The sequence below is a fragment of the Salarias fasciatus genome, chromosome 10 (genome assembly GCF_902148845.1).
Source record: "Salarias fasciatus chromosome 10, fSalaFa1.1, whole genome shotgun sequence".
In the NCBI taxonomy this organism is placed as follows: Eukaryota; Metazoa; Chordata; class Actinopteri; order Blenniiformes; family Blenniidae; genus Salarias; species Salarias fasciatus.
The window spans coordinates 14,739,168-14,751,787 of NC_043754.1; positions in this window are offsets into that span (position 1 = coordinate 14,739,168).

Consider the following 12,620-nt stretch of genomic DNA (forward strand, 5'->3'; position numbering starts at 1 on the left):
TTTGAAACCAGCATCATCGCCCCCTGCTGGAATCTCTCTGGAATTACAGCTTTTTTGCACTTCTTTATCTTCATTATCTTCATGTTTTATGAGTGGGGGTTGGCACTTGGTGGAAACCACTTATTTTCTCTATGATTCTTATTTATTCATTGCAATTTTTTTGAATCAAGAATTTTTGGTGTCATAATGGCAAGTGAAAATAGGGACTATGACAACATCACATCTTTTCAACGAAGGATCTTTTTTGCCTTGGCCATCAGCATCCTCCCAAATGGATTTATTGGTGGTTATATAGTGTTTGTTGACGACACGCCACCTCATGAATGCTATATTCCTGAAAACTACAACATCAGTGAGATGTGGAGAAACGTTACGATTCCAATGGAAACAGTCAACGGTGTTGCACAGCGCAGCTCCTGCTGGAGGCTGAACCTGGAGATTGTGCAAATTTCTCTCAAAACAACTCCATTCCAAATGTTGATGTAAATGTGAGTGACATTCCTCAGGAGCGCTGTCTCGATGGCTGGAAATACAGCAAAGAAATCTACCAGTCAACTATTGTAACAGAGGTGAGCAGTCAATGATTTGTAACTTCTGTTTAGATACATTTGCACTTGAATTAGCTTTTTTTATGAGATGTATTAATTTGAGATTTTTTTGTATTCCATATTTTATTATAGGGTTCAAGGAGCTAAACCTTATTTAAATGTTCTTGAAAAAATTATATGCACAAATATTTTGAGTCTTTTAGATCTGCAGAAAAAGTCTTGTAAATGTAGTGTGCAACCACTGAGAATTGGAGAAGTACACACTGAAGGGTTTTTTTGAAGAGGGAAGAAAATACTTCACAGCAGCAGCAGGCAAAATTCAACAATGTATTTTTTTATCTGCATACACACTTATGTACCATTTCTGAAAAAATATTAGCCATTGGGAAATTCACAACTTAAAATCTTTAGATGGCCACAAAATCTTTAGATGGCCACAAAATCTAAACAGTTTATGTTTACTGTTGGGTTCAGAATCCAATAGCCTTGGCTTACTCGTGAATGTCTATATGAGTAGGAAAAAACTTCCACAGCACTCCGGTGTAAAAATGAAAAAACAAAGTCTTTAATCCACAGTTCGTTATTTCTTCTTACAGGAGTATTCCAATCTAAGTCTTCCTAAACAATAAACAATTCTACGGTAAGAAAACCATGTGACTCAGTCCTTAATTACTTCAGTTCCAACTTCCTCAATTCTCTTCTATGCCAGCTCTCTGCATGCGTTTTTTCATCCTTCTTAAAGCGACAGTAACCTATTTTACTACAACCAAATACAATTACAAAACACTGTCTTTAGATGTAATTATCTTTCAAATAAACATGAATTAAACCAAATCAATCTTAAACAGCATTTTAACAATATTTTCTTAAATTATTTATTCAATGAACTTAACTCTCAAACAAAAATGTGAATTGTGCTTACTTATTAACTTAAACATGAATTTACATCACTTGGCTCCCACATTTACGATAATTATTTGCTTGCTTAAGTGACAGTGGGTTGCACGGATTGCACGGATCCCTTGGGGAAGCCAGGTCGAGGTCCCACGCTGTCACCTGTGGGGTTCCCCAGGGGTCAGTGCTGGGGCCTAGCCTGTTCTCCATCTACATGCTCCCTTTGGGCCACATCATCAGCAAGCATGGAGTCTCCTACCATTGCTATGCTGATGATACTCAGCTCTATGTCAGGCTGGACCGGACCTCCTCCCTTGCTATCTAATCACTCACCGCCTGCCTGGAGGAGACTAAAGCATGGATGAATGACAATTTTCTCCAGCTCAACAGCTCCAAAACTGAATTTCTATTAATTGGAACTCCACATCAACTTAAGTCCTCCCCTTTCACAGTCCTATCATTTGCCGGCCACAAAATCAACCCAACAACTGCCGTTACCAACCTGGGTGTCCGCTTTGACCCCACCCTCTCCTTTGACCTCCATATCCAACACATCTGTAAGACTTCATTTTTTCACCTTCGGAACATCTCCAAACTACGCCCCTCCCTCTCCCTCCCCGCTGCTGAGAAGCTGGTCCATGCTTTTGTCTCCTCCAGGCTGGACTACTGCAATGCACTCCTCATTGGGATCTCTGGAAGAAGCCTACAACGGCTTCAGTCGATTCAGAACTGTGCTGCCAGGATCCTGATGAGGGTGCCAAAAAGACACCATATCACTCCCATTCTCCATAACCTTCACTGGCTCCCGGTTAGGTTCAGGCTGGAATACAAAATCTGCCTCCTGACCCGTCAGTGTGTCTATGGTAGTGCACCAGGGTACCTAAAAGAACTTCTCTCCCCACATGACCCGACCAGACGCCTCCACTCCGCTGACATCAATTTGCTGAAGGTCCCCAAAACCAAACTGTGTTCTATGGGGGACAGGGCTTTTCAGGCTGCAGCACCCCGACTGTGGAATGCCCTACCTGCCCACCTGAGGGCACCACAGTCGGTGGACTCATTTAAATCTCGCCTGAAAACGTTTTTGTTTGTGAAAGCTTATGAATGATTTTACTGTTGTATTTTATGATGTGCCAAAGTATGAGGTTTTTTTTTTTTTTTTTTTTTTAGCCTGTATCTGTTACTTTTAATCGTCACTGTTGTTTTTAAATTCCACTGTAGCACTTTGAGATTTGTTTTACAAATGTAAAGTGCATGATAAATAAAATTCATTATTATTATTATTATTATTATTGATTTATTAATTGATTTTTTTTTTTTTTTTTTTTTTTGTTGCATGAGTGCAAAAACTACAAAAAAAACCCATCACTTCCATAAAAAGTGTTTGTTTTGGTCCTGTCAGGGACATAACCATCATCTCAGAAGTGAGGGGGACAAATTTTCCAGGGGTCTCTTTCACCAAGCAGGAGAGCAGGAGAACTCAAACCAGAGACAGAGGAGTAACTCCAGCCTGTTCCACTCAGAGAGGTAACTTAAATTGTCGGTCAGTTACCGCAGTAACACACTCTGTGACCTCCGTCTAACCTGGTCGGAAGCAGGTTTTTCTCAGTCAACCCTGAAGTTTCTCTCTGGCTCCGCCCCCTTTCAGCCACACGGGCGAGTTTTTGTGTAGCTGTCAAAATGTCATGTCTTTTTTTCAGCGATCCTGCAGATGAAGGAGCGGCATTACTGCAGCGTGATTTGAATATTCGTTGGGAGATTATTTACAGACCGCGCATAGATGTTTTGGCGTTTCCGGACAGTTATCTTTTTGAACGGTACCGCTTCACGTCTCAATCCATACGATACATTTCACAATCTTATCTGTCCATACATTTGCAACATAACCAAACGTAGTCACGCACTCACATCCCTGCAGATATTGTGTACTGTGCTGCAGTTCTTCGCAAATGGAAGTTTTTTGTATAACACTAGAGATGCAGAGCACTTAGGAGTTTAGATCACCACCATCATTACCACCACAGCAAATAAAAGACATGACACACATTTTATTTTGTCTTCTTTATTTCCTACAAAAAAAAAAAATAAAGGGTTTAGTTCATGTTCCAATAGTGAACATAATTCACCTGTGACCATGAACCCACCTGCAACTTGTGCTCCAGTATCTCAATTTCCAATTTCGTCTTCTTCATCTGGAGGTCCAGATACTGCTGTTCTTTATGGGATTTCTCTGTCTTGTTAAGTAAGTGGATTTTGTACATTTCTTTGACTGGTAACTGGGAATACATAGAGGACATTAAATCATACAGCTGCACATGAATTGAATGAAATGAACCTCTGGTGTTTACTGAACATCCATCTCACAGTTTTGATCTGTAATGTGGAAGTTGAGGGACCATCCTGCTGCTGACCAGCCATGATCTGTTGAAAAGGATGACAATTTGAATATTTCAGTGTCGGCTAAATGTCAAGCTCTATGTTCCACAGGAGTATTCAGAATTTTAATGGGAAGAGAACAATCAGTAACATACCTCGATATGACTTTCTGGATCCTCTGTGAAGGCAGCAGACACGGTTTCATCCTCCTCATCCTAGATAAATGACATCTTTCAGTATATTTGCCTATATTTTTTCAAACTAACATTTGGCAAAAATATTTTGAGTATTTCCTACTGATGGTTTCAAGGTTGGTTGTAGCATGAAGGGGCTCCACCAGGCAGATAGAACCTTCACAATCTGGGCCAAAAGAAGAAAAGGACATCAAAGACAAAATAAATATTCGTATCAATTACATTTTTAAAATATTATACTCAAAAAATTCAGGGTGGATGGTGAGCGACCCCGATCCAACAAGCCCTGTAGGAAGTCCAAGACAGAGGCGACCGGGCAACGAAGGGCCTCAAGTCCCCATTCCCGGCACCAGGCCTCAAACAGTTTCCACCGATTCGAGTACAAGAGCTGTGTAGCAGGGGCACGAGCACTGGAAACAGTGCGTCCCACTGCCCCTCAAACTCGGACAAGGAGACTCCGGGCCCTGCAGTGGCCACACCCACAGCTGCAGGCGCGCCGGACTGATATGCACCAACCGCCCCCCCCCCCAGTTGTGACAGGAGATCCCACCTGGAGGGCAGAGGAACGGGAGAGTTGCAACAGAGCCTGTGCAACAACAGGAACCAAACCCTCCCTGGCCATAACGGAGCCACCAGGGGGAGACGGTGACCCCCGTGAAGGACCCTCATCAGAGTTGGAAAGATCAGGGGAATGGGAGGGAAGGCCTACAGGGGAGACCGGGGCCAGTCGTGTGCCAGCGCATCCTGCCCCAGTGGACCATCGCCATCCTCAAGGGAAAACCACAGGGGACAATGGGCGTTGTCCCTGGCCGCAAACAAATCTACCGCAGCCCTGCTGAACAATGCCCAAATGCGGTCGACCAACTGTGGGTGGAGCTGCCACTCCCCGGCCGGGGCCGCTGGCGAGACAGAAGATCTGCCACCAAGTTCTGTGCGCCCGGAATGTGTGCAGCCCTTAAGTCTAGAAACTGTGGGGCAGCCCAGGACAGAAGCTGCCGCGTCAGTGACACCAACCTCCGAGAACGCGTCCCACCCATGTGGTTGATGTGGAGAACCACAGTGGTGCTGTCGGAATGCACTAACACATGTCTGTGCCGCAGTAGCGGTAAGAAGTGGTCCAACGCAAACTGCACTGCCAATAGCTCCAGCGCGTTGATATGGTCCAGGCGCAACGTCGGGGCCCACGTCCCCTGAGCCAAACGCCCCTGCCACGTCACGCCCCACCCTGTGAGAGACGCGTCGGTGTGGACCACCTCCCTCCGAGACGGAAGGGAGCCCAGTGGAACACCTGCCACAATCCACGCCCTGTCCCTCCATTGGGACAGGGATTCGAGGCAGGGGGTCGACAGGCGGAGCCGTCTGTACCTGTGCACAAACCTGGAGGGATCCAGGCAAAACCCGTTGAGCCACATTTGCATCGGCCACAGGGAAAGCAGACCCAACGGAACAACCGTGGAGGCAGCAGTGAGCTTCCCCAGAAGACGCAGGTACTGGATGAAAGGCAGGAGTCTGCCGGCTCGGAAAACGCCCAGCATGTCCATGATACTGTTTACTCTCGGGGCAGAGGGCCGAGCGAGCATGGTTACCGAATCCAACTCCACCCCTAGAAACACCGTGCATTGCACGGGCATGAGATTGCTCTTGGCCAGGTTCACCCACAGGCCCAGCCATGCGGCATGATCTAAGACAGCCTGGGTGTCTCGTACAGCCTGAGCCCAAGAGGGGGCACACCAGCCAATCGTCGATGTACGGGAGGATCTTCTGCCCAGTCGCCTGCAGCGGAGTCAGCGGAGCCAGCAGAGCCAGCAGAGCCAGCGCAGCAGTGACACAACGGGAAAACACCCTGGGTGACAGGGAGAGGCCAAATGGAAGGACGGCAAACTGGTAGTGGCAACCCCTGAACGCAAACCGCAGGAACTGAATGCTGTGCCGCAATTGGCACATGAACGTATGCGTCCGTCAGGTCGATGGATGTGAACTAATCGCCCTGGAGAATCGCCTGCAGCATCACTTGTGTGCGCAGCATGTGAAAAGGAAGCTGTTTCAGAAAAACATCGAGACCCCTCAAATCGAAAACCGGGCGCAGATCGCCAGTCTTCTTTGGCACCAGAAAATAACGAGAGTAAAAGCCCCCCAGATCCCGCCGGGGGTCGACGGGCACAATAGCGCCCTTGTCCAGTAAGGTCGCGATTTCGGCATCCAGCACCCGTGCTCTCGCGGGGTCATGGATGACCATCCACACAACTCGACTGGGTACAGGTGGCCGACGGTGGAATTGGAGGCGGTAACCCCAGGACAGTGTGGCCAGCACCCAGGCGTCCGGAGTGCTGCGGGTCCAGTAGTCCAGCTGCCCCCGGGTAAACAATCCCACCATCGGCCGCACGGCCTCACCTACGCGACCCCCAACCCTGTTAGGGTCCAGGGGGATGCTGGCCGGATGGCGCAGGCCGAGGAGACCACGAGGACTGCACCCTCTCAGACCTCCACGGCTCCTGGGCAAATGCAGCACACTATCGGGGGGGCGCTCCCACAGCAGGCGACACCCCCGACCGCCTAGCAGATTCCCAACGTGCCATCGAGGCGCCACGGGCCGGCGCAGGGTGCCTATGGAGGCCCACAAGTCGGTGCCTTGTCTGAGTGGCCTGGGCAGTGTGTTCAAGCGGCTCCGTGGCAGCCGCACCAAAGAGTTCACCAGGAACAACTGGAACGCTCTTAAGTGTCTTCCGACACACCTCCGAAAGCGGGGACTGGGCCATCCAAACCTGTCAGCATGTAAGCGTAAGCGGGGAGAGAAGGCGACCCAGCTCACATGACATCAATGCGAACATCTGCAGCGACGCATCCAGCAGACCCAGTGTCTGGTCCCCGACCGCCGAGGACTCCAGCGTGGCCGAGAGACCCAACATGAAATGGGACAGGGAATTACCCATCCGTCCCATACGTGCACCCATGTCATAGGCCCTACACAGGAGCTCGTCAGTCAGCCGACACTGTGAGTTAGGGCAGCGAGGGTCAGACCGAAGGGCCTCCTCAAGAGACTCAATCAAAGAAGCAATGGCCGGCTCCACATGGGGCATGTGGCCCAGGCCATATTGAGGTGCACCCTGCATGGATGCCAGAGCCCTGCTGTCAGACGTCAACCGCGACAGCGCCTTGGTATCAGTCCAACAGGCATGCAGCTGCTTGACATATTCTGAGGATGGAGGGACAGCACAAGCCGGCCGCGCCCTCTGGTGCCTGAAGAAAGCGCTATCCGACGCTTCCGGGACCTGCGGAACGTCCAGATGCAGGTGGGCAAGAGCAGCACGGACCACCGAGGGGCCAAGGGCCTCGTCACACTCCTGGAGACCAACAGAGGTGAGAGACCCAGACTCCGAGGCCCTAGACTCCAGCTCCTCAGCGTCCGTTCGAAACAGAGAATCAAACGCCTCCGAAGACACCGCGTCCTCCTCACACAAGGACACGGTGTCCCGCGCCGACTCAACACCCGCATCACCACCGCCCGACTGCGGCTGAATATTGAGGAGAGCTTTCATCTGCGCCAGCTCCACAGACAGAACCTCCACCCTGTTAACCAGTGTCGGGTCGGACTCACCCTTTTTGCATCTCTTCCGGGTAGCCCCCGCCGGGGTCCCAGACCCCGACCAGAGCCGACAGGCAGCACGCCGAATCAGGTTGGGCAGAAGACGCCACTCGTGACTCGGGACCCGCGCGGCACCGCCACACATGCCCCCCGTCCCCCCGCAGACCGCCGAGCAGAGACGCACCGGCCCTGGGGAAATCCACAACACAGAGCAGAAACGAAAACAGCCGCTCGTGGAGAAAGTGAAAAAGAAAAGGCAAGTCGCCACACACCGGCGTCGCGAACACACGCTGTACTGGAGCCACCAATTAACCCACGCAAGCCAAACACAGCTGCTGGAAAACACAATACTCACCACTCCGGGGAAGAAGGAACCAGATGAAAATTAAACCAGCCGTCGGTGCCCGCACCCGCGCGGAAACATGCCGGCCGGCCGAGCCGCTTGAACAACCTCTGAAGGGCAACAATGTTGCAACTCCGACCGCAGTCACGAGGCTCCCAGCAACAAGCGGTAGAAAAAAACTGATATACGAGCATACGCTCACCAGTCCTGATCTCGAACCACTGCGATGAGAGAAAAGAAAAAGGGACTGACTTCCGGTGTCACGTGACTTATATAGGTGCACGGAGGTCACTGGGAGGCCACAGATGACTTTGTTTGTATACATTCTTGACCTGTGAGGGCGCAAAGATGATCATTCAGTGCTTTATGCACCACCTCTGGCGGTCTGACAGGATGAAATAGAACCGAACCGCACGGTATGCCCTGCACGGCTCAATTTGCCTTTATGAAGCGCGCTTTTTCGGTCTTACAATTAATTAATTTCTAACAGCTGTGGGATCCATTCATCTAGTCCAGCACCTACTCTCCGGCTCTGCAGACAACCCCTCCTCCCCTCCTCACCCAACTCTGTACAAAACCCCGCCCCGCTAGTTAATATGCAATCACTCAAGCAGTTACTGTGTCACTGAGGAGCGAAGCTGGGCTCACGTGTCACACACTCTGAGTCACGGAAGGAGAAAAACAAAAGAAAAGTTATGGCGAGCGGAGGGGCGAAGAGACCAGAGTTTGAAGAAGCACCGGCTTCATTCAAGGTCCGTGTATCATCCGATCACTCCAATATTCCATTAAAACAAAAAACAACATAACGACTTGATATTTCGTTTTCCTGTTTTTTTGTATGACCAAAAATTGAGGGATTGGTGTTTGATTTCTGTTGTCCAACCCAAAGCAGAACAAATAATAAACAGGAAAACCAAAACAAAATAATAAATAAAACTCTATTTTAGATACTATTAGTACCCACTTCCCAATGTGCTTTGCTCGCGAAACCAGAAGTAGCCTGGTGCTAGGCTAGCTGTGTTTACGAGGCGCCAAAGTGGAAACCTCAGCACCTTATTAGAGCGATATCTTGTGTATAATGGTCTCACTTGAGCCATTCTTCTCCATCATTCGTGATATGTTTATGAATGGAGAAACATATGGGCAGATTTCAGAGAACCTGTGAGAAATGGGTGTCCAGCGGGGTCCAACAGTCTGTGATTCATGTCTTTGAGTGTGGCATTATTTTTCAGAAATGGGAAGATCGTGTTGTGTGAAAGGCTGCCACAATCGGTCACATAGATGGAATGGGAGAAGGACAGACGGCAATCTACGTTTTTTTTTCAAGTTTCCCTTGTGGAAAAAAAATTACGAATGAGCAGAGTGAGGATAACATAGAGACGGCAGATGGTGTGGGTTGCAGCAGTGAGACGAAAGAGCCTCACTTTCGATTCCATATCTGCCAACATGGTTGTTTGCTCTCGACATTTTCATAAAGGCAAGTAAGCGAGTTCATTTGTTTTTAAGCAATGTTACTGAAAATGCGGCTTCTTACAGAATGAAGTTACGTTAGCGCAGCTGAGAACTAACTTCACCCAGCTGCGAGTCAACTTCACTTGTGAAATACAGTCAGCGGAGGGCAGTGGAGAATCACTTCATGCTAAATCTGTTTATTTTATTTCTTCATCTTAAATTTAAACTTTTAAACTTTTAAACATACAGTCATTGATTTGTTTGCTATAACTGATGCAACTAAATTTACAACACATCCTGGAGGAGAACAGAGTCAGCAGCTTCAGCAGCAGCAGCAACATGTCAGATGATGTTACAGCCTGAGAAACAATCAGCACAACAACAAATCCATCTGCACCTGTCTATATTTACAGTCCTTGTAACTCACAATTTGACCTGGTAGCATGTGTGATTAATGGTGCGTTCACACCGGACGCGTTGCAAGCGTCACGGGCGTCGCTTTTAAATTCAAAGTCTATGGTGGACGAGCTTCAATGGACCTAACGCGCGTCAGGTGCTTTTCGAGCGTCGCTTTCCGAGCGTTTCGAGCGTTGGTGACGCGCGTCGCGCGTTGCAGGCGTCAACGCCTGAAGTTGGGAAAATTGAACTTCATCATCCAATCACAGACGAGCACTCTGAGCATTGATGCGGGCCAGAAGCTCATCAAACTGGGCCCGGGAGAGGCGGAGGCTCGCCAGCGGGCCCGCCGCTGGGGTGACGCGCCGCACCGGGGGGCCGACTCGGTGCGACGCCCGGAGCGGGCCCACTCCGTAGGACCGCTGGGTGAGACCGCGCGTCTCGGTCCTGCTGCGGGTCGCCGGGGAGCCAGTCGGAGAGGCGGGGGCGGCCGAAGGTGTGATCCGCGTCGCCCGCCGCCAAAGCCCAACTGGGCCTGGAGGCTGGGCTGCTGGGTCGGGGGAACAGCCCACCACGGCGCTGGGCGCCATGGCGGGCGGGGGGCCCCCGTGGCGGGTCCAGGGTTCGTGTGTGCTCTGCTTCTCTCCCTGCTTCTCTGACACCTCCGTGCTGGAGCCGCTTACTGTGGCTGGCTCACATTTCGTCGAATTCGTTCGAACAAAATCAGAAACAGTTGGTATTCAGATAAACAAACGACACACTCGGGCTCTAAACAACCACTTTGTCGCCTAATTTAAAAAAAAATCTCGATAAATTTATACATATGAAGAGTTTAGAGCTAAAGTGAAATCAGCTTTAGCAGATCGATTTCTGCACCGATTCCGCCATTGTCAACATGAATACAGGACTCAGAAGCTCCTCCCACTCCCGCCAGTGAGCTGCCGCGCGTTGCAAGCGCCGTGTGTAATTTGAACACGCGTCAAATTCCACACTTTACACGTGTCAACTTTGAGGCGTCAGTGACGCCCCTGACGCTTGCAACACGTCCGGTGTGAACGCACCATAACTTACCAGTGTGCAATGTCATGAAAGCATCCAGTGTTTACTAGCGTTCTCAATAAAATCTAACATGTGTTTGCAGATCAACCAGCCTATGAAATGATGGAGACTGACCCAGACTGGGCTCCATCCCTACATCTGGGATACACATCAGTCACACCGACCAATGCAGTGTGCTCTGTAGGCGGGAGCAGCTAGGGAAACTGTAACAGCAAACACCAGAGACAGGAGTCCAACGGGATGCAGTGATTGTGGATTTTGTCCAGGCTCCGACGTCCCCTCCTCGGTTTGCAACTCTTCAGAGTGAGGACGTGGCAGCTGATGCTGAGGAAGACAGCAGTCAGCTGGTCACAGAAGAGGACACACACAACACCAGTCAGGACGCCACACAGACTTTTTTTTTTTAATATTTGTAGAAGCACATGTTTTTTGTTTCTGACATACAATAATGAAGCTTGTCATTGACACTTTTGGAGTCTTTTGTAGTAACTGCTGTTGGCTTTGATAATTAACTGTGCTCCTCATTATTAATCTGGATAATTTAGTGAAGACAATTAGTGAGTATGGGAAAAAGTACTGAAATGACAGGTGGGACTAGGGATGTCCCGATCCGATCACGTGATCGGAAATTGGCCCCGATCACGTGATTACGGACTCACTCGGAATCGGAAGTTTCCTCCCAATTTGGACTCGGTTGGGTACATATGTTTATTTTTTCTTTAATTTCCTTTTTAACCCATTGAAGGCGGGACGCATTTACGGTAGTGGCATTGTTGTGCAATTCTATCATTAAACCTGGAAGCGCTGTTGCACAGTTCTACCATTGACGCCGGATCTTTTTTCTTCTTCTTTGCACTAGTCAGCTCTTTCTTGGGCAATGAAATGCATCAAACTCATATGCATAACTGATCCTGTTTCTGGGTACAGATCGTGTTGCTGCACTGCCTCGTAACTTTGTATTGAACATTTCTGGCCACTGCTGCACACTGAAGCGGTAATGCGTTCCCGGCCTTAATGGGTTAAATGAGATGTATTTAGGTTTTCCGTGCTACAAAAAGATGTAATTACAGAGAGACAGCAATATGTGCAACATATTGCTGTGTTTTTTTTTAACTGATGGTAAAAAAAATAAAAAAGGAGAACTTTTCATAAGTTTTTTAGTTGTTTTATATATATATATATATATATATATATATATATATATATATATATATATATATATAGATAATGTACATATTTTACTCTATTAGAAAAGAATCGGATCGGGACTTGGAATCGGCAGATACTCAAAATTATAGGACTCAAACTCGGACTCGTCGGCAAAAAAACCTGATCGGGACATCCCTAGATGAGACATTTTCTTGGATTACCCCGTGACTGAATGTAATGTTTTTCACACACTCAACAGCAGCAACACAATGATAAATAAAAGCAACAGTAAGAACTACATGCATGGCAGTTAACATCAATGAAGCATGTCACTGTCACATAATGTATTGTGGTAAATGTGTCCGACTTTTTTTTGCATTTGCATTTGCAGTGGTGAAGTCAATTTTGTGTCCCACTTCTGGTCCCACTTTGCTGATGCTGCTTGGTATCAGCCAGTATGCAGGTTGTCTAGTCACAGTTGTTGTCTCTGCATCTGATAAGTGCTTCCAGCTCAAACAACATAGCTGCAACATGTGTGCACGTGAGAAGCGATGCCGAGCAGTGCCGAGCATTGAGGTGCGTCGGAGCGCTGCAGAGCGGGGCGGCGCAGAGCGGGGCACACGGAA